At 45.2% G+C, this 27518-nt stretch overlaps 1 protein-coding gene across 1 annotated transcript in view; it reads right to left on the bottom strand.

Moving 5' to 3' along the window:
- Ppargc1a (PPARG coactivator 1 alpha) overlaps positions 1–27233 on the bottom strand; it is a 644210-nt gene extending 616977 nt beyond the window's left edge. The window contains exon 1 of the mRNA XM_028865931.2: positions 26729–27233. The gene's annotated coding sequence lies outside the window, so the exon portion shown is untranslated. The remainder of the gene's footprint in view (positions 1–26728) is intronic.
- Between the last annotated feature and the right edge of the window lie 285 nt (positions 27234–27518).

Consider the following 27518-nt stretch of genomic DNA (forward strand, 5'->3'; position numbering starts at 1 on the left):
TCGGCTATGCAAAGATGTTTACATTCATCTCCTCCTCAGTCATGTTTCATTTAAATAGGGTGAAAAAATGTCTTCAAAAAGTTTAATTAGATAAAATAGAAACATGGAAATCAAAGTTAGCTGCAAAAGACTTTCTTTAGAGGTTTTTTTTTTTAAGGAAGATAGAAATATAAATTCCATAAATAATAAGGGAAGAAAATAAAAGCCAACAAGTAAACTAAATAAATATTGTTATCTCGACTTCTTGCTGTTTCAACTCCAAGTGTATTTTTATCTTGCATTATATTTTTTTAAAATCCAGAAGGAAAAATGTCAGGAGATGACAACATTAAAAGGTTCATGGGATGCTGAGTTAATCTAAAACCTTTAGCAATAAAGAAAAAAAACCTTCATTTAAAGAAGCAGTTTCTTTAAAAAAAAAAAAAAAACTGTAAGGCTGCATGGATAGATTTAATTCATCATTTTGCAAGCATGCACAATGAAGTTCACAAAGGTCTAATAGCAGCCCCAGCTCAATCCGGCCCATCCATCCAGGCCCTCTGCTCATACATGCCAGTTTTAATATGCACCGTAATGACAGCAACAATAATGACCTTAACTTGGGTAATCCATTTGTTGACAGCAGGTGATAATTCGGCCTTCCTGATAGTAATCTGTTTTTTTGGCAAATGGAGAGAGGGCTATTTGCCACGTACATTTATTTTTATGGGGATGACATGTTTTATAAAGCTGAATACGGGACAGTACAGGTGTGGAATTAATTGTCCAAGTTGCAAAATATGCTCGTGATGGTATGTTAAATCTATGGCACACGGTGGCCCTGACACGATTAAACACTCACTTCCATTAAGTAACCGCGAGCCTGTATTTCCAGTCACGGTACTTCTTTCTGCTGAGTGGATAGCTTAGGGCTTCCTTCTGCTGCTAGTTTATGATCTGAGCTCTTTAATTTTCCCAATTCAACTCTTAGGGCCACCAAGACAAACCACCTGACTTTTAAATAATATATTCCCCCTTTTAAATCTCTGCCTCCTACCATTTCCTAGGAGTCCCATTTCCTGCCATCATAATTACAATAATTTGTATGTAGTTCCTGGGATCACATTCCTAATTGAGTCCTAAATTGGTTAGCCTCATGAAGTTATTAATATGCTTTTTTAACCTACACAAAATACCTATTTTTCTGGCTGGGCAAACAATCTTCATTGTTTCATACATTCTTTGCCTCTCTTCCTTCAGGTTTAATATCACTATTTCAGTTCAAATCATGACTTTTTTTTTTTTAACGGAAGTATTGGAGCTGAAAAAGAAGATTTGGGCAAAGAGACCCATGAGAACCAAGACTCGGTGGCATGAGAGCTATGTCACACATCAACACCAAGAAAGGACTCCTGGTCACTCTGGCACTAGGGGGGGAGTGTGTTGAAGCAATAAGGTCATACCACAAAGCTTACACATGACCAACTAACTGACCAAGCCAGGGTCAGACTGGCCTAGAACTTTCTAGGTAGCCCAAGCTGCTCTGGTGTTCTCTGTCCTCTTGCCTGAGTGCTGGAATTACAGAGGTGGGACCGCTCTACTCACCCTGTGAAAGTATTTTTAAGGGATTATCACAGTCAGACCTCTGTTTTAGAAACACTGGTTTTAGGGAGTCCAAATTAATACTCTATAGAACTTGTCCAAGCCAAAAGTAAATAAATACAAACATATAAACTAAAGTTATAGCAAAAAAAGGAAAAATGGGATTTAAGAAATTTCACCTTTGGGGAAGGTTCTATTCAAGTGGAAGATTAAACTAGTTCAATAAAACAGAACTAGCTTCATGCCATACTGGGAAACGGTGACTTGAGTGTGTATCTTGTGAGAAACTAGATCTACCATCTGCCTAGGAGAAAGGAGAACCAAAGATGGCTCTTTAGACAACCTCACCCCAGACCTGGCAGTGCAGCCATGCTTCCCACTGCAAGGCCTGAAGTCAGCTCAGGGAATCGTCCACTGAAACCTTCTCCCAGGATTAGGATGCTGCAGAGTCAGGTCTACCCCAAACACACATCCGTGTTCAATCACTGCATCAGCCAGAATCATGGCCCTATGGTCAGTGGCTTCCACAGGTGTGACCATTGAATAAGATCTCAAGACTGATCGTCTTGCTCTATTGAAGGCATATAATCCCTCCCTGACTGCTTTTTCATTTAAGTGTTTTCTAAATCATGTGTCCGTGAGGCTGTGTTGAGACAAAAATCAATACCCTGACAATTCCTCTTTGTCTCTTCTGACGACACAACCAGGCTGTCAGTGTCGCATCCTGCTATTTCACACAGGTTCCTTTCAAAGCACCAGTGATGGGCTTTATTATAATTACACAATAATAATGATTTTACGTGCAGAGGATGAAATGTGTTTGTTCGGGTTTGGGTTTAAAGCATTTCAGGGATCCAGAGGACACAATTTGAAGTTCTCAGGTCTGAAGGGCAGGAAAGATGTTTAAAAATAGTCGGAAGACTCTCACCACTAGGCACTTCTACATTTATTGGGCAAATGCATGCCTTCTGAGAATCCAGAGAACATCTCTGGGAGGCAGGTGCTCACTCAACTCCACTGGAACACTGGCGGGAGAACAGGTCTTTCTCCACAGGCTTCTAATGCTGGACAGCACCTTGCTCTGGAACCTGCCATGCGTCACAGCCAGAATGAGACAAAGGATGGTGGTCTCTCTCCACATCCTCACCAACAGCTGTTGCTTTCGTTTCTTGTGTTTATTGCTTTATATAGTAGCTAACCACATAGATGTATGATAACATCAAATTGTGGTTTTGATTGACATTTCCCTGACGTTTAGTGACTGAGGGTCCTTTCATACCTGTTGGCCACTTCTGGGTCTCTTTTGGTGGTATGTATATTCAGGTATCTGGCCTACAGTGTTTAATTCATTTTTTTAAAGTTGGGATACAGAGTAGTGGGTTTCATCGTGGCATAGTTGCTTGTGTGTCCTTATGCTTTTCTTCCCCTGGTTAGTCCCCACCCTGTCTTTTACTTTCCCATCATGGGAATCCCATTATTCTTTCTGTTTCCCACCTCCCTAAAGGTCTCCTCCTTCAGAGCAGGAGAGATGGCTCGGTGGTTAAGAATGCATACTGTTCTTGCAGAGGACCCAAGTTTGATGGCCAGCACCCAAAGAGAGCAGCTCACAGGGGCCTGTAACTCCAGCTGCAGGAGACTCTGGGTCCTTTGGCTGCTGTGAGAACCTGCGCTCATGTACTCACACCCACATACAAGTACACATAAGTAAAAGTAAGAAAACGCATCTTTGTGAAATATCTTTTCCACTTCCCTCATGATCCTTCCTCTACTTTCATGTTGTACAAACTCATGAGAGCACACACACACACACACACACACACACACACACACACACACACCATTTAGGTTCCACATATCAGAGAAAACATACGGTATTTGTTTTTCTGAGTCGGCTTTAGCCCGTTTGGTTTTTCATTGTTGAGATTAGAAACTCTTCGCGTATTTTAATCCATCAAGGAAAGGGGAGAGACAAAGACTCTGTTCGTGCAATAACAACATGGAAGGTGCTGAGGTCCGGCTCTCACAGTAGAAAATGTGGGAAACTGAATCTTCTAGAGAACTGTCTCATATCCTTGCCTTTTCTTGCAAATCTAAGTCTGCAAACTGCACACACATGTGTACACACACACACACACACACACACACACACACACACACACACACTCCATTCCAATAGTGTCCTTTTACCCCGCCAGCCTCTCCCATCTGACTGCTGCCACTGTACTGCTGTGTTCCTCCCAATCTCCCTTAGAGACATTCCACAACTCTCCACCGGCACCAGCAGTACCTTCTCCAAGGACCAATAATGCTCTCTGTCCTTGGTCTCCTACCTGATGATGGCTAGGCTTTAGAGAAACAGATGATGGTGTTTCACCAGACAGTTGTGTGTGTCCCACATCACCTACCCAGCTCTGCTGACATCCTGCCCAACCAGAGGACCCCAGGCTCCCATCACTAATGAGGATGAGGCCTGTGACTCCAAAGGCTGACCACAAAGCACTAAACTGTCCTCTTCAAAACTGGGCCAGGTGAAGCAGAGACAGGCGACAGAGTGCTACTAGGAGATGGCTCTGATCCTGAGATGAGGAGAGTACTGGATCAGAACACGCCGGCAGCCTTTGCACTGACCTGAGCCAGGTGAGTCAGGACGGAAATGGGCTCTAAGAACCGCCTGGCCTTATGTCACAGGAGACACAGCTTCATTTCATTCCTGACCATGAATTGCAAAGTATGTCAGAGTCCTCCCAGGGCATTTGCTCTGCTATCCACCCTTCCAAACCAAAGAAACAAACAAAACGAAGAATAAAGACCAGGTCCCTGGGTTCTGCTGTGTCTCTGGCGTGCTCCTCCTTCTCTCATATATACTCAACCTATTCTTGCCCTATTTATGTTCCCCTCAATATTAGAAAGATACATTGGCTTGAAACAGCCCCAAAGAGACATTCTTTTCTACAGGCAGGACAATGGCAGGCAATGACTCACATCTTCCAGAAATGTCCTGGCTGAGCCCTTCCAACCGGGCAGCTGGTCTGCTCCCTAACCAACAGAACAGCTGTCTGCTTTTGTAAATATCCAAAACATTCATGTGTTAAAAAAAAAAAAAAAAAAAAAAAACCTCTGCAGAGTAGGGGCTGGAGAGATGGCTCAGGGGTTAAGAGCACTCACTGCTCTTCCAGAGGTCCTGGGTTCAATTCCCAGCACCCACATGACAGCCCACAACTGTCTGTAATTCCATTTCCAGGGGACCCAACACCTATGAAAAAACACCAATCCGCATAAAGTAAAAATTAATTAATTAAGAAAAACTGCACGGTACCTAGAACCTGCCTCCATCTTCACCAGTTCCTCGGCAGCTATGGAATTCAAACTCATAGCAGAAAATCTTGGACACCCTTAGCTTCTGCCACACTGAATTCCCTTGCCTCTCCCTCAAATAAGCGTGGTTTTCTTACACAGGCGGATAGAGGATTCTCCACAACTTCACAATAACCTAACCGCCTGTGTCATCAGGGTCAGCACATCTTGGGCCTGGAGGCTTTGTCTGCTGTCCGATGCTGAGGGACTGATTGCTGATTCCTTTGGTCTTCTTACCCAGCATGCCCACGACTCCTGGCATGCGGGCAAGCAGGGGTAGCTTCGCAAATGCGTTTTGATTTAAACAAGTATCTTATCTTTTTTTTCTCCCATTGCTTGTGATAAAAGACCCAAATGAGAGCAATTTAAGGGGGGAGGGGGCATTTGGCTCACCATCCTAGGTTACCAGGAAGTCAGCTGGCAGCAACAGACCCTTGAGGGAGCTGGTCGGCATGCATCCACAGTGAAAAGCAGAATGCTGCAAAGGCTCAGCTTGCCTTTCCCAGTTTTACAACCCAGGGTCCCAGTCAGGCAAGGTGCCACCCACAGTGAGTGGGTCTTCCCACCTCAATTAATGCGATCAAGATAATCCGCACAGGCATGCCCAGAGGTATGGAGATGACAGCTAACACCAGCCACCACACTTAGCAATTCCCTATTTTAATCCTACCATAGCCACCTCTCACCTGCCTTCCACAAGAGCCTCCAACTGACCTCATTCTTGCCCCTTTCCGTTAAGAAACCAGACTGATCTTCAGAGCACATCAATCAGGCCTTGTCCTTCTTCTGCTTAAAACGTTCTCAGGGTTTTCAAATGTCACTGAAATAAACTCTAAATTCCTCATGTGGCCTGCAGTCCAGCAGGACCTGGGCTATATGACCCCTGGCCTGATCTCTGGCCACACACTCTCCATTCCCCAGACACAGTTTGCTGTGTGGACAGTGCTTGCCCTGAGACCTGCCCTGAGTGAAGGCTCAACCAAGACCTCCCCAGGAAGCCTCCCTGTGACCACCTCCAGCCTGGACACTTCACATCTCATGTGTGACCTGTTCTTGTCACAGGCTACCATCTGTTCTGTCATGTGGCCGGTTTTTATAACAGTCACAGTCATTTTCAGATCGCATCATGTGTTGATGTCTTTCTGTCCAGTGAAGCTACAGATGATTAGTTTTGCTCTTGCTCTGTGCCCAGGTCCTTGAATTGTGCCTGCCATGCCATAGGCGCTCCCAAAGCATTATTCGGAAGAACAGCCCCCTAGCTTATGCTCTAAAGAATGGGTATTTTGAGACACTTTTGTTCATAAGACATCGCCCCCCCATTTCTCAGCCCAGAGTACTAATTTCTACCTTGATATTACTTTTCCCCAATAATAGAAATAATAGCCACCATTTGGCTTTCAAATACCACTCTATATTAAATACCTAGACAATCTGCATTTATTATAGGTCAACCAAAAAAGAACTGGATATTACCTGTCTCCTATAATTGGATTGTATTTTCTGAAGAATCATGTTATTCTAGAATTTTGCCTTCTAATTTTCTTTGGTATTATATGTTTTTATTCCTTGCAAATAAATGGGCAAATTGTTCCATTTTTGCATGCAGAAATCATGGGGGAAATATTAAAATCTTAATCAGACTACAAACCTCCTAGAAATGACCTGACTGGTGTATATTTGGGCATAAGGCTTCTGGAGAAAGCAATAAATATGTGTATTATTAGAAAATACTGGCCAGGTAGTGGTGGCGCATGCCTTTACTCCCAGCACTTGGGAGGTAGAGGCAGGTGGATCTCTGTGAGTTCAAGGCCAGCCTGGTCTACAGAGTGAGTTCCAGGATACCAGTGCTACACAGAGAAACACTGTCTCAAAAAACCAAAACAAAGAAGGAGGAGGAGGAGGAGGAGGAGGAGAAGAAGAAGAAGAAGAGGAAGAGGAAGAAGGAGAAGATACTGTATTGAAACTTAACTCACCATCAACACAGTCTCTGTATTGAAACTTAACTCGCCATCAACACAGTCTCTGGGAATAAATTCAGAATGAGCTGGCTGGACAAAATAGACTAAAGTTTCTCAAAATGGCCTCTTATATATCTAATTAACATCATCTAATGTATCATCCCTCTGTCTCTTTTGTTTTTAATGTCTTATTAATATATATAAATTATACATAATAATGGGCCATTGTGACATTTTCATATATGTACATAATGTATTTCAGCATATCCCCTCCTTATCTTCTTTTGTCCCACTCCCACTCCCATTAACCTCCTAGTCCCTCTTCACGCCGTGTGTGTGTGTGTGTGTGTGTGTGTGTGTGTCTGTCTGTCTGTCTGTCTGTCTGTCCCAACTGAGTTTCTTTAGGGTTGTTTGCAGTAATTGTGTGATAGTTTATTTACAGGAGAATGTTCACCTTACAGGTGGTTCTACCACTAAAGACAAATGTCTCACTGTCCCCCATCAACCATTATCTGCAAATAACAGGAAGGGTGGGACCCCAAAAGCTCTTAGCAGGGTGCTGATGGGTCAGCTTTTGCAGGTCTTGTGCAGGTACTCATAGCTGCTCTGAGTTCAAGGGGACAACAGCCATACCTCCGCCCTCTGTCAGCATTCTCTACTACTCCTTCTCCTCCAGCTCTTAGGTTCTTTCTGTTTCTTCTTCTGTAATGTTCTCCGAGCTCTGGAGTATTGGGGGTGATATAGATGTCCCACTTTTGCCTGAGCAGTCAACAATTTTAATCTCTATCATTTGACCTATAGGTCTCTCAAGATAACACTGGCATCACTACCCCTTGTGTTTGCTCCCTCCATGCCAAACTGTGTTCCTAAGTATGATCTCACTTAACTCCTAATGTCAGAAAGTAGATGTTGCAGGTCCATTTCACAGATCAGAAAACAGGGTTGGTAATGTGCAAAACCAAGTGTCACATTTAGTCACATTCCCTCTGACTGGAAAGGATACCAACATTAAAGCCATGCAGAATCCTTCTGTGATCCTGCCTTGGAAGATAGAAATGTTTCCAAGAGTCTTTTCCTGGTAAAACTGAAGGGACAACACTCACTAGCAAAAATAATGGCAGCATTAATAACAGCCTTGTTGAATTTATCACTACAAGTAGCCTTTCTCTCTCGCCTTGATTTTATAAACACTGCATATTAAATCTGGGCCAGGTGCCTACAGTCATCTTGAAAGAAAGTATTTCATCATCAGAATATCTGGCCATTTGAAGAAAATAGCTTGTCCCAAGTTCCTACCTTTATCAGTGTTTTCATGGCCCAATGAAAATGCAGTGACCTGCCTCTTCCTGCCTCATGAAAACCACTTCTGCTATGAATGATTTTCTCAGAAACCAAAAACTGTCTGAGAAAAGAGTGATTTCTTCTCTGAACTCTTCTGAGTCTGCTTAAAGGCAGGAAGCACAGGCATTTGATGAGAGCCAGAGATAGAGTAGTGGTCGGGGAAGACAAGGGTATGCAGGCCATCAATAAGAATTGCCTTCCTAATCAAATAACTTCTTGATTCTCACTGTTTTACCCATTCCAAGCACACACCATAAACTTTGATTTCATGTTTGCATAAAATTGAATATTATTTCTATATTTCTGTTGTATCTTATTGACCACAATTTAATTAGCCCTCAAATAAGGATATTAAAGTTTTCTTAAACATTCAGGGATTTTCCTATCTTCTACTGTAGTTACCCTAAGTCCTGTGGCTATTTATTTCTGGACAACTGAGTACTTTCGTAAACACTGGCTGATATTTAAATCACATAGTATGCTAAAGACACTTTCAAGGTCATTCCTTTCTACACATGTATATAGATCAGTGACTAAATTATTTTTATCTGATCTTGCCTACAATATGACCACTATATTCCATGCCATGGCATCATCAGAAATGAACTGTGTGGTATAGTTTATTTTACATGTTCACTTGACTGGCCCACAATGTCCAAAGGTTTGACCAAACATTCTTATGGGTATCACTGTGGCAGTGTTTAAACTGGATGATCAACATTTAAGTGAGTGGATTTGAGCAAAACAGATCACCCTCTCTGGGATAGGTAAACCTCATCTAGTCTGATGAAGGCTGAGTGACAGTTCCTTGTAATTTAAGCTGTGGCTCTTCCCTGCATCTCAAGACTGACAGCCTACCCTGCAGATTTTGGACTTACCAGGTCTCTCTAATTGGTATGATCCAATTAATTACTAAAATATAGAGATAGATAGGTAGATAGATAGGTAGATAGATAGATAGATAGATGATAGATAGACGGATAGATAGATAGATAGATAGATAGATAGATAGATAGATAGATAGATGAGAGAGAGAGAATATCTTGTCTGTTTCTCTAGAATAATAAAAAATGATTCACACAATTCTAACATCATTGTCATTTGCAAGGTGTCCTATTTCTTTAGTTAACAGAATGGGTGCCAATGGGTAGGTCTGGGAAGTTCCACTCTGTCAATCTTCTATCATTCTGTACTGGTTAGAATCCTGCTGTGAATGAACAAAGATGGAATCTTTTAACAACCATGATGATGGTCAGCCTAAAAGCACAGACCCTACATTAGCTGCTCTTTTTCACATTATAAATCTTGAGTTCATTGTGTCTCTAGCAGACCATGTCCTCGGGGTTGCTAATTTTACTTCTTTTTCCATAAGCAGAAAAAAATTCAGGCTTTGTTCAAGGTAGTCATTATGTATCATAGGATCTACTGTTCCATAACTTAGAAGATAAGAAGGCAAATATGTTACCTTCAAAGAGCTTAGAGTCTAGAATAGCAGATAAAAATAGTGACCAAAATATACAGTAATACTTGACATTGGTCATTTTACAAAGGGCATGAGATTTCAGCCTCATCACTAGGACAACGTTGGTTAATGTGTGTGTGTATTCATGTTTGTGTGTGTGACTGCAGGCACATGCATACCCTGGCATGTGGGTGAAGGGCAGAAGAAAACCTTAGGTATTAGTCCTCACCTTCTAGGTTAGTTAAGGCAAGCTCTCTTGCTAGCTGCTAGGTATGCCTACGAGCTCCAGTGCGAGCCTCCTGAGACCTCACTCTTCTTGTCTTCTTAGGAATCCTGTGCTTCCCACCACTGAGTAAGTCAGAGCTAACTTCTGAATGATGGATACTGGACTCATAGCTCAGTGAGACCCACTCCCCTGTCAGTAGCCAGTCACCTCCCACCACAGGCAAAATTACCAGCTGCTGGCTGACTACAGACACAAGTGAACCAACCAAACACAGCAGAAGAACCATCCAGGTGACCTCAACCCACAGTCTGTCTTGATGCCTATAATTGTACACTTACACATGGGTGCCGTTTTAGACTAAACTCTTAGGGTGACATCTAGTATACTGCAAAAAATAATAATAATAACAGCACTGTAGAATGAATATTGTCGCCATCTACCTAAATAAGTATTTCAAGAGCAAAGCAATCTGGATGGAAATTCTCTCTTCAACATACTGTGTTACAACTATCAATGAGACTGTTGAGCATCTCGCTGGTTATATAATCCTAAAACACACACACACACACACACACACACACACACACACACACACGCACACGCACACAAAGGTTTATGTGAAATACAAATCTGAAAGACAGTGAAGTGGCTGATTTCTGTGCATGGGGAGGTACCTATAAATGAATATGGACAAAATGAAAGGGAAGTTGATTCATAGTGAGACCTTGGCATGATCAACATTTCAGATCAGACCAAGCAAGAAAGTGAAGGAGGAGACACATGACACAGAGAGGAGAAGTACAACAGAAAAAAACAACTATTCTTGGCAGAGTCAAATTATTGATACCTCAAAAAATACAGGGTGGACATCTTTTCTTTAATCCCAGCACTCGAGAGGCAGAAGAAGGCAGAGCTCTGTAAGTTCTAGGCCAACCCAGGCTACACAATGAGGACCCTGTCTAAATAACTAAGGTGGAGGGGAGCTGATAAAATTCCAACATTTGTGGATAATATGATGACTCAAAAGAGCTTGCCATAGAAGCCTGATAAACTGATTTCAGATCCCTGGACCCTACATTTAAAGAAAAACAAACAAACACATCTAGTACCTGTGCATCTGTCCTTCCAGTGTCTCTTACAGTGAGATGGGGGATGAGGGCACTTCAGGGCCAGCTGTCCTGGACACACAATGCAGCAACAAACAGAAGGACCCCACCTCCAACTAAAGTGGAAGAAGCATAGAAGTAACGTCTGAAAGTTGCCCCCTGACCTCCACAAACATGCTATGGCATATGCATACTCTCCCTCTCCCTCTCCCTCTCCCTCTCCCTCTCTCCCTCTCTGTTTCACACACACACACACACACACACACACACACACACACACACCACATCACATCACACAAATATTTAAGAAGAAGAAAATTCCAACATTTGTGAATCAGGACAGCATTGGCAGAAGACCAGCAAAGTGTTGAAGGCCAAATTTGTCTTAGAGGTCACTAATTAGTGAATGAAGGGAAGGATTTAAAATCACGAGTGAATACAATTCTCTTGCTAAGTCTAGCACAAATTTATCACCCTGCCTTGCACATTATCTGCCTCTTGCTCCAAGAACCCATGAGCTACAGAACACAACTAACCACAGGCATACAGTTTGATGTCGTTAAAACTTAGGGTCTCCAGTATAAGCTGGGCCTTTCATTCCACACAATGAAGGGAAGATGGAGGAAGACAACCCTTCAAAGAAAGTGAAAGGCTCACAGAGGTATTTCTTAAAAGAGATTTGGGTACATTTTTTTTTTCTGAACTTTATTGAATCATGAAATCATAAGGGATGGATCAAAGTCTAAAAGATGGAGAGAGATTATTATGCCCACAGACTGGGTGGAGGAAAGCTGAAGTAGTGGTTTTGAGATAAGAGGCCAGAAAAATTCACATTGCATGACCAGAAATCCTCATCTGGGAAGGAGCCCAGTGATGGCCAAGGGAGTTAAGGGTAACAGACAGTGTTTAAAGTCACAGATACAAACAGTGAATGGTACCGAGGTTGAGGACAATAAAATCTCAGTGTCATTCTTTGGAATAACTGGTTTTTATCCAACCCCATGGCTTGAGTGATAAAGCAAACAAGGCAGTTGGTTGGACTGATGGAAAACTGGGTTTTTGTGGGCAGATATGGAAGGATAAGAGATTGTGGTCTTTGAGGCTTGGACAAGACAGCAGTTTAGGTGGTGGACCCTAAGACTGCTCACTCATTAAAAGGGAATAGTATTAATAATATAATAATAAATAAATGTTTAAGGAAGCTAGAGGAAGAACTGTGAGGCTGCCACCAGGTAGAGTTATACCAGAGCCTGAGGTTCCGGAAGCAGAGGCATTCCAAAGGATGGAGATAGGGTGGTCGGACTGATCTGCCTGAGCACAGAGCAGTGAAATGTTGCAGCTGTGAAGCTAAGTCAGACAGTCCTCCACATGCGGATGCTAAAGATCACCATGGTGGTAGAAGCTGGGGTGGCGAAGTAGATGAGACAGACAAGTTGCTCAGTCCTTGGGAATAGGACAAGTATCTATCAGGGAGGTGAGTAAATGGCTGAGAAGGACATAGGATGTGGTAGCTATATGGGGGTGGTCATGCAGCTTTTTGTCCTGGAACCTGGTCTCACAGTTCCTCTAGGCCCAAAGGGTGTGGACAAATGAACAGTCCCTGTCCTCTCAGTCTCTGCACTTTCTTAAGGAAGAATCAGATTGTCGCAAACACACAGTGTGGGGAAAAGGAGCTATAATGTCAACTAGACAGGATCCAACAAGGCTGTGACTGTCAGCTGAGGAAGGAAGAGGACAGGCTGGTGAGCAACCACAGTGACTGTCTCTGTGCCAGGTGGGCGCGTTTTATTTTGTTCAGGAATCTTACTTTCACAGAAACATTTATGGTTTGTCATGATGGGGCCCAGTCCACAGCAGAAACACGATGCATTTTGCGATCTTCTGCAATGTTGGTCTTAGAATTTCCTGGGAATGCCATAAGATCCTGACTGGAGCCCAGGCTGACTTCTCGTTCCCATTGTGAGTAGCTCAGTGAATAGAAAGATGTTTTTCCTGTATGTCTCTGCAGAATATAAGCTGTTAGGTGTGTGCAGAGCTACCAGAAGAAGAGAAACAAACACCTCCCTGAGAACCAGGGTCAGACTCCACACCACTGGCTCGGGTCCCATGTCGCACATTTTGTTCCAGTAGCCAAGAGTTCACAGAATGTATGGTGAGGGAAGGTCTTTTCTGCTATGAATGTGACCCTTGGGCTGATAGGACAACTAGAAAGGTTTATTTTTGAGTTTTCAATAGATAGAGGATGTTCTGAGAAAAGAGGGTTCATTTTTTTAAGAGCCACCATTTGGTACCCTGGCACATAGCTTCCACAGGTGCAGCTGATTCTTCTTCATGGAAAGACAGTGAGTACAAAGTCTTGAAACTTTGTGTGCCCTTTATCCAAGAACTTCCACTACTGTGCATTGTCCTAAAGAAAGAATCATGGATATGCACCATCTAGTATCAATTCGTGACACCTAAAGAAAGATTAAGCAAATGATACTATAATTAACAATAGAATATCGAACAGCCACATGATATTATGACACAGAGGGATAGGAAGCATCATATGGAAAACAGGCTAAAATCAGGTTATAAAAACACTTACAGGTAAGGCCTAGAGAAAAAGCTAGGGCTAATGAGATGGCTTAGCAGATAAAGGTGCTTGCCACCAAGCCAGAGGACCTGAGTTCAATCCCCAGGATCTACATAATGGAAATAGAAAGCCAGTTCCTGCAAGTTGTCCTCTGACTGCCATATACACACCGTAGTACACACACACACACACACACACACACACACACACACACACACACACACACTGAATAAATAATTTTAAAAGCTGGAAAGACATGAATCAAAATGTGGTCTGTGATTCTCTTTAAGTGTTTAGATTAAGGATGATTTTGAATTTCCTCTTTTCTTCTGACTTTTTCTAAGAAAAAATCCAAAACAAAAAGGTCATCATATAAGATAAACATCTATAACAAGAAAACTGTTTTTAATCATTTTTCTAGAGATGATTTCTATATACCAGTTTTCAACAACAGCACCCTAGGAAACCAAGTTTTAATATATATTTTTAAGTTAGGCAGTAAAATATAGAGACAATGTTCCCTATAAATTAGAATGCAGGTCAATAGGAAGAGTCCTCCTAATTCCAAGAGAAAAACTCACCTCTTCAGAAAATGTCCTTATGTGAAGATGCTTAAAAGAATGTTCCTAGCCGGGTGGTGGTGGCGCACGCCTTTAATCCCAGCACTCGGGAGGCAGAGCCAGGCGGATCTCTGTGAGTTCGAGGCCAGCCTGGGCTACCAAGTGAGTTCCAGGAAAGGCTCAAAGCTACGCAGAGAAACCCTGTCTCGAAAAAACCAAAAAAAAAAAAAAAAAAAAAAAAAAAAGAATGTTCCTAGTGCTCTACCTTCTGGTCTTTATAGTTCATAGTTGTGTGACTAATGAGATGACTGTGTCTCTAAGTTGCTAGAATAAGTTCAAGATTACTTCTTTTATAAATGACCAATAAGGACACTAGCTAGTACCCATGCTGTGCCTTTCACTGTATTTAATGTTTCAAGTGATATTTGAGACACACTAAAACACACACACACACACACACACACACATACACACATACCTCAACACAAAAAGTTCAAGACATTTAAAAATCAATTGAGAAAAAATCTATAGCTATTTTTCCTCTAAATACAAAGGACATAAAAGAACTAGTAACAACTCACACTAACCAGTGCTTAGTATTTATACAATGGTTTTTGCCCCCTTGGAATTTTGAGACCAAGTCTTGCCAAGAAGTCCTAGTTGGCCTGGAACTTGCTGTTAGACCAAGTGGGGACCTTCAAACATGTGGTCATCCTCCTGCCTCTGCCTCCTAGCTCCTGGGATTACAAGTTTGCTCCATCACACCTGGCTTGCAACCTTCTTAAATATGGTCTATTCCTACATACAAGAGAAAGCATTTTCCCAAAATTCTCTGGGAAGGGAATATTTGAATATCACATTACAGAACAATCTCTAATTACTTTATTTAAACAACTAGGTGATGCTCATTAGCCTGGGATGGCCTCGGTGAAAGCTTCAGGAAGGGATGCTTAGAAAGGCCATCCTAACACTATTGGTTACACAGGCAGTGAAGGAATTTACCACAGCTAGCCATGACTCCCAGCACCACGACGCAAGTGTTTACTGTCACTATAAACAAGCCCTCTAATAGAACTTCCTGAATAAGTAGCCAACGTGGTTCTTTAACATCTATTTTATTCCTGGGTCTGTGTTCAAGGTTAATGGTCCCTCTTTTCACAGATAGACTCTTCTTTCACCATGAGAGAGACTACGAGAGAGCCCTTTACAGTTAACAAACATTCCCCCAGACCGTCTTCATACTTGATTATACTGGTAGTGAAAGAATAAACAAGACCAATTTTTTTTGAAAAATAAAGAAATATTTATTTATAATACATGTAAACAATGAGTCAAACCATTGTTTCTTAGCAACTTGTTCTTCAGACCAGTTTAATCAGGGGAAATGAGTTTTAAATTATTTTTAATGCAACTGTTACTATCAGGGTCAGAAAAATCAATTAGCAATGGAGTCTTACTTCTTAAACCCATAAGGCTTTGATAAGTATTGCAGAGATGATTCCATTCCCATTTATGATGTTTTGGGCTCTTTTCTTCAAAGCCCTGTAACCCTTTTAGGTTGACATCATGCAAAGCAAGGCGTCAAGGATTTCATTAGCACGGCTGCATGGGCCTCAGAGTGTGTCCCCGACTTCTGATACTATTTCATTCTCTAGCTTGGGTGACTAATTTTAATCTCAAAAAAAAAAAAAAGTTTAGCCATCCATTGAAGTGCAATAAAACCTCAAAATGAATCTTTACATTTGACTTACTAATTAAACTGTTCTTTTGACATTGTCAACCAAGCAGATTTCAATGATGGAAACATTTTAAGTTTCCTCCAAGTTGGAAAGCTTGTTTGCTTGCTGGCTGATGTGAGATAGGACGAGGTGTAAAATTACTCCCCCGTTTGGCTCACAAGACCCCAACTGTCATGGCTCCTTCCCTTCGCTGAGCAAGAGTTCGGCAGGGGGACTGCTGATAGATAAGTTAATAACCCCAAAGAAGCCCTAGGGTTCACGCAGAAGAGTGCCTCCCTGTCATTTCCCATAGTGTGAGAGTTCATGAGGACCAGACGAGAGGTAACTAGATGGTAGGTACTTACATAGATAGGTGGATACATGATAGACAGATGACAGATAGGTAGATACGTATACATGAATACATGATAGGTAAATATATATGCATATGTTACATATGGATAGATGTGCCTATATGCTTTATATGTAAATATATGTAATGCAGACAGCATCTATCTGCCTATGAACCTATCTCACATATACATACCATAGGCAAACGTGTGTGTGTGTCCTACTAAATTATGTATCCTTGTGAGCAGACATAACACAAGCACAAAGAAAGTAGTCAATACATTTTATCAAATGAAAAAAAAAATTATCCAAACAACTACCCACTCTGATCTGCATCCCTCTGGTGCTTTCCTCCTGCCTGGGATGCTCCTTCTTTCCCTGTTTGCACACCTGTTTTCTTTGCTCTATCCTCGGTTCCCCAAAGGCCAGGGCCCATGGCATGGTCTTCTGAAAATCTGCAATTCCTCCAGTGAGAAGGCAGGTCCCTCCTCCAGAGGGCCATCGTGACAGTCCTCTCTTTGAGCCTCAGTCACTTTCTACTTACTATGAACACAGGTGGGGTTCCCCATGTTGTAGGCATTTTTCCTTCACCTCTGGTGCTTCTCTATCCATTCCCTTATCTGTTCACCTAGCTGATGGTAGCCTGCATTCGAGTGCAAACTTCAACTTAGAACTCAGGCATGCTTAGATAACAGTCCCGGCTCTCCCATTTCAGCTGTGTGATCTTGGTTAGGTCATTTCACTTCTCAGCTACTTCATTTATAATACATAGCACTGATAACAGCAGCCACCCCCATAAGGCTGCTTTGACAAGTTCATCATGGAAATCACTTTAATGGCTTCTCAGGGAAACAGTAAATACTCGATATTTGGATCTTACTGCGACAGGCCATTATAATTTCCTGAGAAGGTACTGTGTCCTAGACTCTTCCTAGTAGATACCCCATAGAAAATCTAATAGCTGAGAAATCACATCTTAACCAGGCCCTTTATGGTCCACAGCACAGGTCCACAGTCTCTCTGAACCCTCACCAACGGTGCTAGGGATGAGTGTCGTCTCCTCCGATCTGCTGGCGTAGCTAAGCTTGGTGGGTGAACCGCCTCCCAACATTCACCTCACAAGCCCTCCAACTTCTGGAGACTTTTTTCCATTCCCTCCTGCAGCTCCCTTGACTTCACAGGGAGCATCTTCCCCAGCATCTGCTCATCCCGTCTCCCGTCCTCAGATACGTTCTTGTGTGTTTAGAATGCACCACTGATTTGTTTCAGACTAAATCGTGGCATCTAAAAATAAAGAGATGTTGAACATATTTCTCCGCATATTAACTTTAAAGAAATGGATTAATCTTTTAGAAATAATCAAAAATGAATGATCCACTCAGTGTGCAGCCGTTACCAAAGAGCGTTGAAATGTAATCCCCCCTGCTTCTCACTTACCCCCTTACACTTTCTGAGTGTATTAAGCATATACTTTATACTTTTTCATTTTAAAAATTAAGAAGTTTAAGTGAGCCTATGGTAACCCAACCATGCTCTTCCCTGGAGACACATTAATAGAAACAGAATTCATTCGTTCTCCAAGTCAGATTCCCATTTTCAAAAAAAAAAAAAAAATGACATTGCAGAATTGACTTCATCTTCCCAAGTGATGGAACACAGGAAGATAAAGCGACACTTGTAATAGCAGAAAAGTTGTTTTCTGGTATCTGAGCCATGTGTCCAGCACAAACATGCTGTCTGCTGCAGAGAGGGTATGTATGGTGAAGGACCAGGAACATAGAGAGCCGTGGCTTTCTCTCCAAAGAAGCTTCCTCAGTCGAGAATGCGATGACAGGGAGACGTAAGAAATTAGAATCAAGAGAGAAAAGGCTAAAGGAGAAGAAGGGAGAGACTCAGAAAATCAAATCACAATATGATTCACCTGTTTGTTAGGTCCTTCGACATGGCCTTCCTTCAGCCTGTGTTCAGACACACCCATCTTCACTCCGATCACCTCCTCCCCTGCTGGAACCTGGTGACAATGCCCCTGGTCGCCAGCCAGCCCTTGTATAGTCATCTGTCACCAAAGCTTGGTAACATAATTCAGTGCTTTCCTATGACTCAGAAAGGGTTATGAGCAAAATGAAGTATATATATATATATATATATATATATATATATATATATATATTCTGGACGTAACGTGAAATAACGAGGGGGAAATGCAGCTTGTAGAATGCAGTCACTCCATGCCAGTTTCCTCTCAGAAGAGGGAGCACTGCAAGCCAACTGGGTGGGAACAATTACCAAATTGTCGATGGAATTCAATAAACGTTGTTTTAAAAAAACTAATTATTTGTTACAATAACCAGCTACTCCTGCCACTTTGTATTTGGAGGTTTGTAAACTACTTCCATTTGAGATGTAATTGATTCCATTTTTATCATTTGTTCAAGTTTATGTGGTTGTTCTCCTCCTAAGAGATGATAACATCTATTTTCAGCAAATTATACATTATAATTCCTCATTCAAAAGCTGTAACGGAAAACAAAATGCTAATTTATGCTGTAAACGAAACTACGGAATCATAATCACTCATTGTTAACATTAGGGACAAACTGCTACTGGAAATAATAAATTGGAATAAAATGTGGTTAAGGTTGCTGCCGTGTCTCCTGCCTTTTCCTTCCTTGCTTTTTCCGGCCAGTTTGATGTCTAAGACTCTTTCCCCTGAGAGATTTCTTGGGTGTCTTGTCTTCTTCCGGCAGAGACCAGACATTCCCTTTACCCCGAACTATTACCTGCGGCTCGATTTCAAACGTACAGGAAGACGAGCTCACAAAGCAATCAGAAGTGCGCTCTACAGAAGGAAGCGTGTCAGAGCCACACACCTGCTTCTCCACATTGCATTAAGTCTCCATTCCTGCATTTCCCTACATATCAGCCATCTCTCCCTCCCCCACAGCAGGTTCCCTCTGCATCAGAGTCCCCTGAGCCCCTTCTGGCCAAGGGGAACCTTCCCTCAGTGCAAGATCCCCTTCTGCTTAAGTGAGTGCATCAAAGAAAGAAAAAGGAAAGGCACACAAGCCCAGTTACTTTCCATACATCAGGTCGATTTATATTAACAAAAAATAATAATAATAAAATGGGGGGTGGAGACAGATCTGGCACCATATTCCAGAGAGGTACCAAGCTTTGTTTAAATAAGTATCTTTGGGAGAAAAGATGGTTATATCAGGTAATGACATTTTCCTCTTTTCTTCATTTTTAAAATATAATAGTCCAAAAGAAAAGAAAAATTTAAATACAAGTATTATATCAAAAAAAAAAATGTGAATTCTTTGAAGGGACCAAAAAGTCACACTGCCTGAGAGAGTGAGTCACGTTTCTGCTGCCCTTTGATTTAATGCCATCTGCTGCACACATTTACCTCTTTGCTGGCAAGGTGTGATCATTGATTTCCTATGGTCTCTCTGGAAGGAAGTTCTGCTTCCTTGATGATGGCTACAAAGGGGAGGTGACCCCATTCTCATTCCAATGCAAACCCTGCACTTTTATATTTCCGCTAGGGCCACGGGAACAGTGGAGCCAGCGAGAAACACTCTCTTGGTGTACTGTCTCGCTGCCGACAGCCAATGTCTTCACTCCCCTTCCCACAACCACACTGGGGAAGAACATGATAGAAGGGCCCAACCACGAAAAGGCATTGGTTCATGATGGACAGAAAGGTTAGGTGCCTGACTCCGTACAGAAGACTCCTATAAAAACATGAGGGTGATGAGAAACACAAGTCTCAGTTTGAAGTGAAAACATAGATAATACTGCAAACCCAAACTGATATGAGCTCCTGTGTGAAGGGAACTTGAATATATGCATAAATGTGTGTGTGTGTGTGTGTGTGTGTGTGTGTGTGTGTGTGTGTGTGTGTGAAGGAGAGAGAAAGGGGCGGTTAATGTATCTGAGAAATTGTAAAATTATTTATTTGGTTTGAAAAGTGGACCAATCTAAAGACTCCATCTGTTTATCTTGATGGATCAACTATTCAAACCAAATAGTGTGATAAACTCAAGTATCTAGCAAGGTCCCTCACCAAGGGGAAAAAAGCACCAGGTGGTTATGGTTGGTTCCACCAAAACAGGCCACTTCACTCGGGGGAACTCTATCTGGTGATATAAAAGACAGAAAAAGAGAGACGGAGAGATGGAGCAGTCAATAAAGTCAGTGACAGGCTGCTCCAGTGCTGTCCCCAGCACCCACGTAAAAATCCCAAAACCGGGAGGCAGAGGCAAGAGGATCGCAGGGGCTCGCTGGCCAATCAGTCTAGCTGAATTGGTGAGCTCCAGGTTCAGTGAGCGACCCTGTCTCAAAAGACTGAGATGGAGCGCAGCTGAGGAAAATACTTGACCTCAGCCTCTGGCCTCCCCATGCGTGTGTGCATACCCAGACACACACTTGTGTAAACACACATGAACATGTACATGTGCGTACACTATCTACAAAAAGTGGAAAGGAAAAGAGAGGGAGAGAGAAGTGGGGAGATTTGGAGAAGCGATGGAGATTTGGAGAAGAGATGTCCACTGTTTGTAAAGGCGAATAAATGACATCATCAGAGGCATGCTGGAAATGGATGTGTGGCCTCCTTGTGTCTTTGTGTTGTAGAGAAGAGTGGGAAAGTGGGGAGAGTAAGAGGAAGCTGGCCTCGGGCCGCCTAACCAGCCCCCCAACTTGCTCCTAACTAGCTCTTTTTATTTTTATTTTTTTTATTTATTTATTTATTTATTTATTTATTTATTTTTGGTTTTTTCGAGACAAGGTTTCTCTGTGTAGCTTTGTGCCTTTCCTGGAACTCACTTGGTAGCCCAGGCTGGCCTCGAACTCACAGAGATCCACCTGCCTCTGCCTCCCGAGTGCTGGGATTAAAGGCGTGCGCCACCACCGCCCGGCTCCTAACTAGCTCTTAATCCTGTTTTGTTTGCATTCTCTGCAAAGTGGGAATAACAAGACAAGGCCCTACTTCCGTGTTGTTACGGTGACTAAAATAGTCGTATACACATGAAGTGTTCAGAACAGCATTAAAAAAACAAAAATAGTAGCCACTGTCAATATCCTTTGATCCCAAGTTGATAGAAATTTACCAAAGGTGCAGAATGTTTTCAAGCCACTACCCAAAGGAGGTTCATCTTATAGGAAGACCCACAACAAACCTAAGTGATGACGAGTCCTTCTTTCCATTAATGTGTATTCTGTTGTGAATGTGTGAGCAGACTCACACGTGTGGATGAGTGTGCCCGTGTGTGCATGTGGAAGCCGAAAGATGGTCTCAGGTATCACCCTCAGGAGCACTGTCAACCTCCTTTGAGACACTAATCTGGAGCTCACCAACCAGGATGCTGTGACTGTCTAGTGAGCCTTGGGCATCTTCCTGTTTCCGCCTCCCCAGCATGCCACCATGCCTGGCATTTTTATATGGGTGCTGGACATGAAAGTAGATTTCTCCCACTTAAAAGTCCTGGTTCATCTCTATGGAACTAACCCCTGCTGTCACTTTAAGAGTTGTGGAAGAGCCAGAAAGAAAACAAACATACATTCAGTTCTACCTGGTGCTTCTTGCTTTGACTGTTCCTACTCCTAAACAGTGCCAAGCTTCCCCTACCCCTCCTACCAAAAACAAAAGGCAGACGGTCGGAAGTGTTCAACAACTTACCTACATCCTGTAATGAACCTGTATTAAAACGTCTACCTTGCTAGGCAAGATAGAGTACAAAGAGCCACATACACTGAGTAGCACAGGTATAGGGCCGAATTCAACACAAAGACTGCCCGCTCTGCAAAGTTACATCGTGGTTGTTCTTCCCATGGAGGTCATTTTATATTGAGAGCCTAGAGTCTGATGACGCAGGAGGGAAAGGAGGGTTAAAATGCATAGTCACACCAGATAGTGATGTCTCTTTCGCACACGTGGAGGGAAATGACCAGGTAACCAAAGCACTAGCCAATCAGGTGAGGAAAGTCAGATGTCTGGCCCCTGGGACACCCAAGCAGTCAGCTAATTGGCTCCATTTTTCACTTTCAATTGATTGATTCTGTATCATACAGACCTGGCCGGCTTCGATCTGGGCTTAACGTGGCGACAACTAACTAATAAGGTGACCTAGGTCCACAATGCAAGCAGGTGATGTCCAGGCAGAGGACGGAGCAGGCAAGCTTAACCAACTCCAGGGGAGAGAGAAGGCCAGGCTGAGAGGCACAACATAAAAAGAGAAAGCTCGGAGTGTTGGAAGCTGGCTCTACTGCCATCCCTAGGCGTGAAACTGTAAATTAAAGAACGGGCTGCCGCCGCCGTCTGCTGCTCTGAGCCAGAGCAGATACATCTCACAGATACACTTTAATTGGGGGTTTCACTCTAACTGAAGCAGACTCCACCTCAGCAGATGCTCCCCCCACACACACACTCCACTCCTGCCCACACACACACTTGTGGTTTGTTTTGCACATTGGAAAGCCCATGCAAAATACCTGCAGCCTGGTCTCCCAGAAACAGGATGGAATCTCCCAGTTTTCAAATGGTAACAGATGTAGTTTCAGCTCTAATACACATTAGACTCTTGCTCTCTCTCAAAAAGAAAAAAAGAAAGAAAGAAAGAAAAAAGAAAAAGAAAAAGAAAAAAATCACCACCACCCCAGCTACAATAAATGTCACAGAATAACTAAAATCCTTCCCTTCAACAATGATCCGGAGCTGGAGTATTTTTAATGTCTGTTTATTTGGTTGTTTCTGTTTGCCTGGTTTGAGAAGTGAATAAATGACTCTCTCGTTCCCAGCTTTCCAGCTCTATATATCGACAGGCTCCATCTTCATCCTATTTTTCACTCTCTTGTTTATAATGAACGGTGTCATAATCATGTTTCTCGTGAAAACGAAAGAAATCAGAACGCCTCGTGATTCCAGGAAAGGAGGTTCTTAGTAGACATGCCTGCCTGCTATTGATGTTGTAAAAAGGTTCCTTTTACATGGTATTAGATGTTGAGAGCACATCATATTGATCTAGAAATAAAAAGCTTGATTTTTTTTTAGTACAGCCAACCCTTACCTTCATAAGCACTTTATAACACTAAGAAGAGGGTTTTGTTTTTAATTGAGGTAAACAAATTATACCTGAAGAACGTTGCTATTTTTAGGGAATGAAGGATTTGTGAGCTTTTTGGCAGCAATTCAGGTAAAAGCATGAATAAGTCTCACTCTTTCGAATTTGGCCCAGGCCTCTCTCCGTGTCAGCTCTGCCTGAAACCTGGGATAGGATTGTCAACTATTGCCTTTGTTTTCCTCTTGTTCTTCATGGGAGGAGTTGGGAGCAGTTTTCATTTGCCCGTGCTCAGATGCTGAAAGGACAAAGTGGAGATCAGCGGAGGCCTAATGCACAGGCTGTATAGTCTCCTTCCCCGAAAATGGTGGGGTGGCTGGGCTGGAAACGGCAAGTCTTTGGTAACGCACTGCTTCCCAGGATCTCCCACTGGACAAGCACAGTTTGGGCGGTGACTGCCCCTTCCCCTAGTGATACATGCCTTTCTTTGTTTCTGCGGTTTATCTTAAAGTTCATACGGTACCATCGGAGGAGGAAATCAATACTTCAAATCAGCCACTTTCCCTGCCATCCAATTCCTCTGCGTTCAGGGTAGCGTGCTCCCCCGTGCCATCCCGTGAGCTAATCACCCTCCACAACAGCCCCAGCTGCTTTATCAGAATTTCTTTACATTTTCTTAGCAACATGAGTGGTCCTTTCTAGAAGAAAGATGTCTTTGGCGGAGATGCTTTTCTTAGTCGAGTTAAACTAACTTTACCCAGAAAGACGCCAATAGTTTGTCTCTATAATGACCCCTCTGCAAGGTTCTCCTCTTTCCATGACCTGTCCCCTAAGAACTTGCCCCGCACCCCCTCCCTGCCTGCCGCCCACCACCTCGGGTTTCCAAGGAGTTCCCAGGTGATCGCCTATCTTGCGAAATAGGGGCCCCGGCCTGCGCTTTGCTACGCGCTCTCCGACTCATTTCCTATCTCCTTAAAGACGCTGCGAAGCCTCCCGTGGCTCTAGAGCTGTGTAGCTGCGTGCCTGGCGACACCCACCGGGTCTCCCTTCTCTCTTCCTCCCGAGGAATAGCAAGCAGCCGAGTTTCTGCTCCCTGCGGTGCTGGTCTGAGCCACTGGCCCGGAAACTTAGCCTAAAGCATTCAGGTCCAGGAATGGGAGGCGCGGCGCTGCCGAGGAATCCCCCATAGTCCCCAGAGCTGGTGGCAGGTGTGTGCTCATGCCTTAGGTCCGCGCCGCGGTCCTTAAAGGCGAGCTGGGGTTGGTTTGTTTCTGACTCATCGACAGGCACACGCGCGTCACACACCACCACCACCACCACCACCACCACCACCACACCACCACACCACACCACACCACACCACACCACACCACACCACACCACACACCAGGCGCGCTCACTGAGGCTCCTGGAGACTGGAGTTTGCTAAACCCGAGGGAGGGGTCCAATGGCTCTCGGCAACCCAGAGCTGCCTCGGGCAGGCGTAGAGAGAGCACCCGGAGCATGCCTTGCGGGGCGGGGTAGCTAAGAGAAAAAGCCTCTGGGAGCTCGCAACCTGCAGTCAGGGCGCCCCCTTGATCCTATCCGTGTCTCTCCAGGGTCCCCAACTCCATCGCCAGCGCGACCACCTCGGCAGCTCCTGCAAGTTTCGGCTCACAGCCGGGCCTGCCTTCTCCCGCCGCCCTGCGCTCCGCGACGGGCCGGCTGATCTGGGGGCGGCCCGGCGCCCCATCGCGGCGACGGCCGGCGGGCTGGCGGGAGCTCCGGGCCCGCTCCGGAGCGATGAGGCGGCGGGAGCCTTTTGGATCTCCCGAGCGGTTTATGTATTATTCACTCGCGAGGCTGCGGTGGGATCGGGAGAGCCCACTCCGAGAAGGCGAGGTCGTCACCTGGCCACTACTACTTTGGCTATTTGTGTCTGGGAGACATGGGGGGGGCGGGGGGGGGCGGTGATGAAGAGGGGCAGTGGAGCACATTTTTCGGTTGTTTGGCTTCGGGGCTTTGGGTTTGGCTTTTATTTATTTGTTTATTTATTTTAATTTTTTTCTTCCTATCCGCGAGCTCGCCGGAGCGCGCTGAGATCTGGAACCCAGAGGGAGCGCGCCAGCGCGGGCAAGCGCGGCGAGCAGCCCCGAAAACGGCCAGAGACGCCGCAGCAGCCTGGAGAGCCGTGCCGGACCGAGCAGTCCCCTTTGGCACCCTCAGGCTCGCGGGCCCGCGCCCTCGGGTGCGCGCTTCACGGGGCCCAGGAACTCCCGGAGCCCTGGCCGGCCCACCGAGTTGGTGCCGCCTTCATCGCTGCTCTTCCACCTAGCTTCTGGCCCCAACTTTCCCAAGCAGTACACACGCGCGCGTGCGCGCGCACACATGCACACACACACACACACACACACACACACACACACACACACACTCCTCCTCCTCTCCCTGGACCCCAGCTCTACTTCCCCGTGTAGTTTGAAGATGACAGATGCCTGTAGACTTTCACCAAACAAGCAGTGGGGGCAGCAGACTACAACAGTTATTTAATTAAAAGGCATTTTTTTTTTCTTCCTCTAATTCTCGCTCTGGCTCCCGGAATAGCTTTGGCACTCCCTCCCAGACCCTAAACACATGCCTGTCTCTCTCCAGGTAATCAGTGGCCGGCGGACACCAGTCTCCTTCCACGCCCCCACTTCCCTCACCCACCTCCAGCTTCCAGGGGCCCCCCAGTCACACCGATCCACACACCTATAGGCCGGCAGCAGGGAGCGTGCAGGACACGATGCAGCCGGACTGCATTGCACAGTCATCAAAGTTAAGTGTGTGTTTGTGGGGTGCTCGTGCGCGCCCGGGGTGGTGCGGGGTCGGAAAGAGTAGAGCCTCCACTCTGCTTACCACCACCACCCCCCATCCCCGCGGGTCAGGGGACGCAGCTACTTGAGATTGCAGCCATTTTAGGGAAAGAGGTGGCTCCGGGCCCGGAGGGAGTGGAGGGAGAGACAACACGTCGCGGGGGGTCTTACAGCTAGGCAGCCCCAGGGCTCAACTGAGGGCGGGCGGGCGGCGGGCGCACAGGGGCGCGGCGCCCGCGGCGACTTGGTGAAGGTTGCGCTCGAGTTCCCTGCTTTTGCCTGGAGTTGTTCGGGGTAACGCGCCAGCTCCTGCCTCTTTCTCGGGTTCCCGCTGGGCTGGGAGGTTTGGGGGCAGATAGGTGTCCATGGCAGAATGGGCACCGGAGAGACGCGACAGCCCCTGGAGCTGGCGCTATGTGTGGGGGGGTATCGAGAAGGAAGAACACCTCTGTCGCCGGTTGGCGCTGACCCAGACAGTGCGACCCACTTGGCCCCCCATCCTCCCCACCCCCTCCCGAGCCTCTGTCTACCCGCCTGGTGCCAAGTGAGCGAGCAGCGGGGGGTACGGGGAGATGCCGCCCGGCACTGAGCCACCCCTTACCTGGTTGGAAGGGGTTTCCCAGGAGGAGCCGTAGTTGTAAAAGAAGGAGGAGAGGAAGGTGTCTTCCGACAGCCCGCAGCCCGCCATGCTCTGGATGCAAATAAAACGAGGAAAGAAAAAAAAAGGGACACACACACACAAAAGCAACCAAAAATGTTTCCAAATCAAATGAAATCAATAAGGCAGCTGAAATTCTCTCGCAAATAAAGAAAAGGAGGGGGGAAGGGAATGGCCGAGGGGACGGGAACTCTCGGCGTTGCTCCCTCTCCGGCTGAGCAGGGATGCTCGGGCTGCCACCGTCGCCGCCGCTGCTGCCGCCTTCTCAAGACGGTACCTAGAGAGGTTCGTCCTGACTCCGGCAGCCGCCGCCGCCGCCGCCGCCGCCGCCGCCGCCGCCGCCTGTGCCGGCTGCGTGTATGCGCGCGTGTGTGTGCGTGTGCGTGTGTGCGGTGTGTGCGCGCAGAGCGAGAGACCGCAGGGGAGGCGAGAGGGCGAGAGAATGAGCGAGCTGAGATGCAGGGCGCAGAGGCAGAGCGGGCGGGCGGGCGGGCGTGTGCGCGCGCGAGGCTGGGTGCGTGCGTGCGTGTGTGAGTGTGTGAGTGTGTGTGTGTGTGCGCGCGCTCTCGCGTGTGCGCGCGCGCCTGGGTGTGCGTCTGTTTGGGGAGCTCACCGGAGAGCCGGGGCCATCACGTGGGCTCCCCGACTCCGCCGGCTGCCGGGGACAGCCTGTACTACAGCCCAGGCCACTAAATCAGCCCGCGCCACCAGACCTTTGCAGCCCCTGCCACCG

This window comes from Peromyscus leucopus, chromosome 10 (assembly GCF_004664715.2).
Source record: "Peromyscus leucopus breed LL Stock chromosome 10, UCI_PerLeu_2.1, whole genome shotgun sequence".
In the NCBI taxonomy this organism is placed as follows: domain Eukaryota; kingdom Metazoa; phylum Chordata; class Mammalia; order Rodentia; family Cricetidae; genus Peromyscus; species Peromyscus leucopus.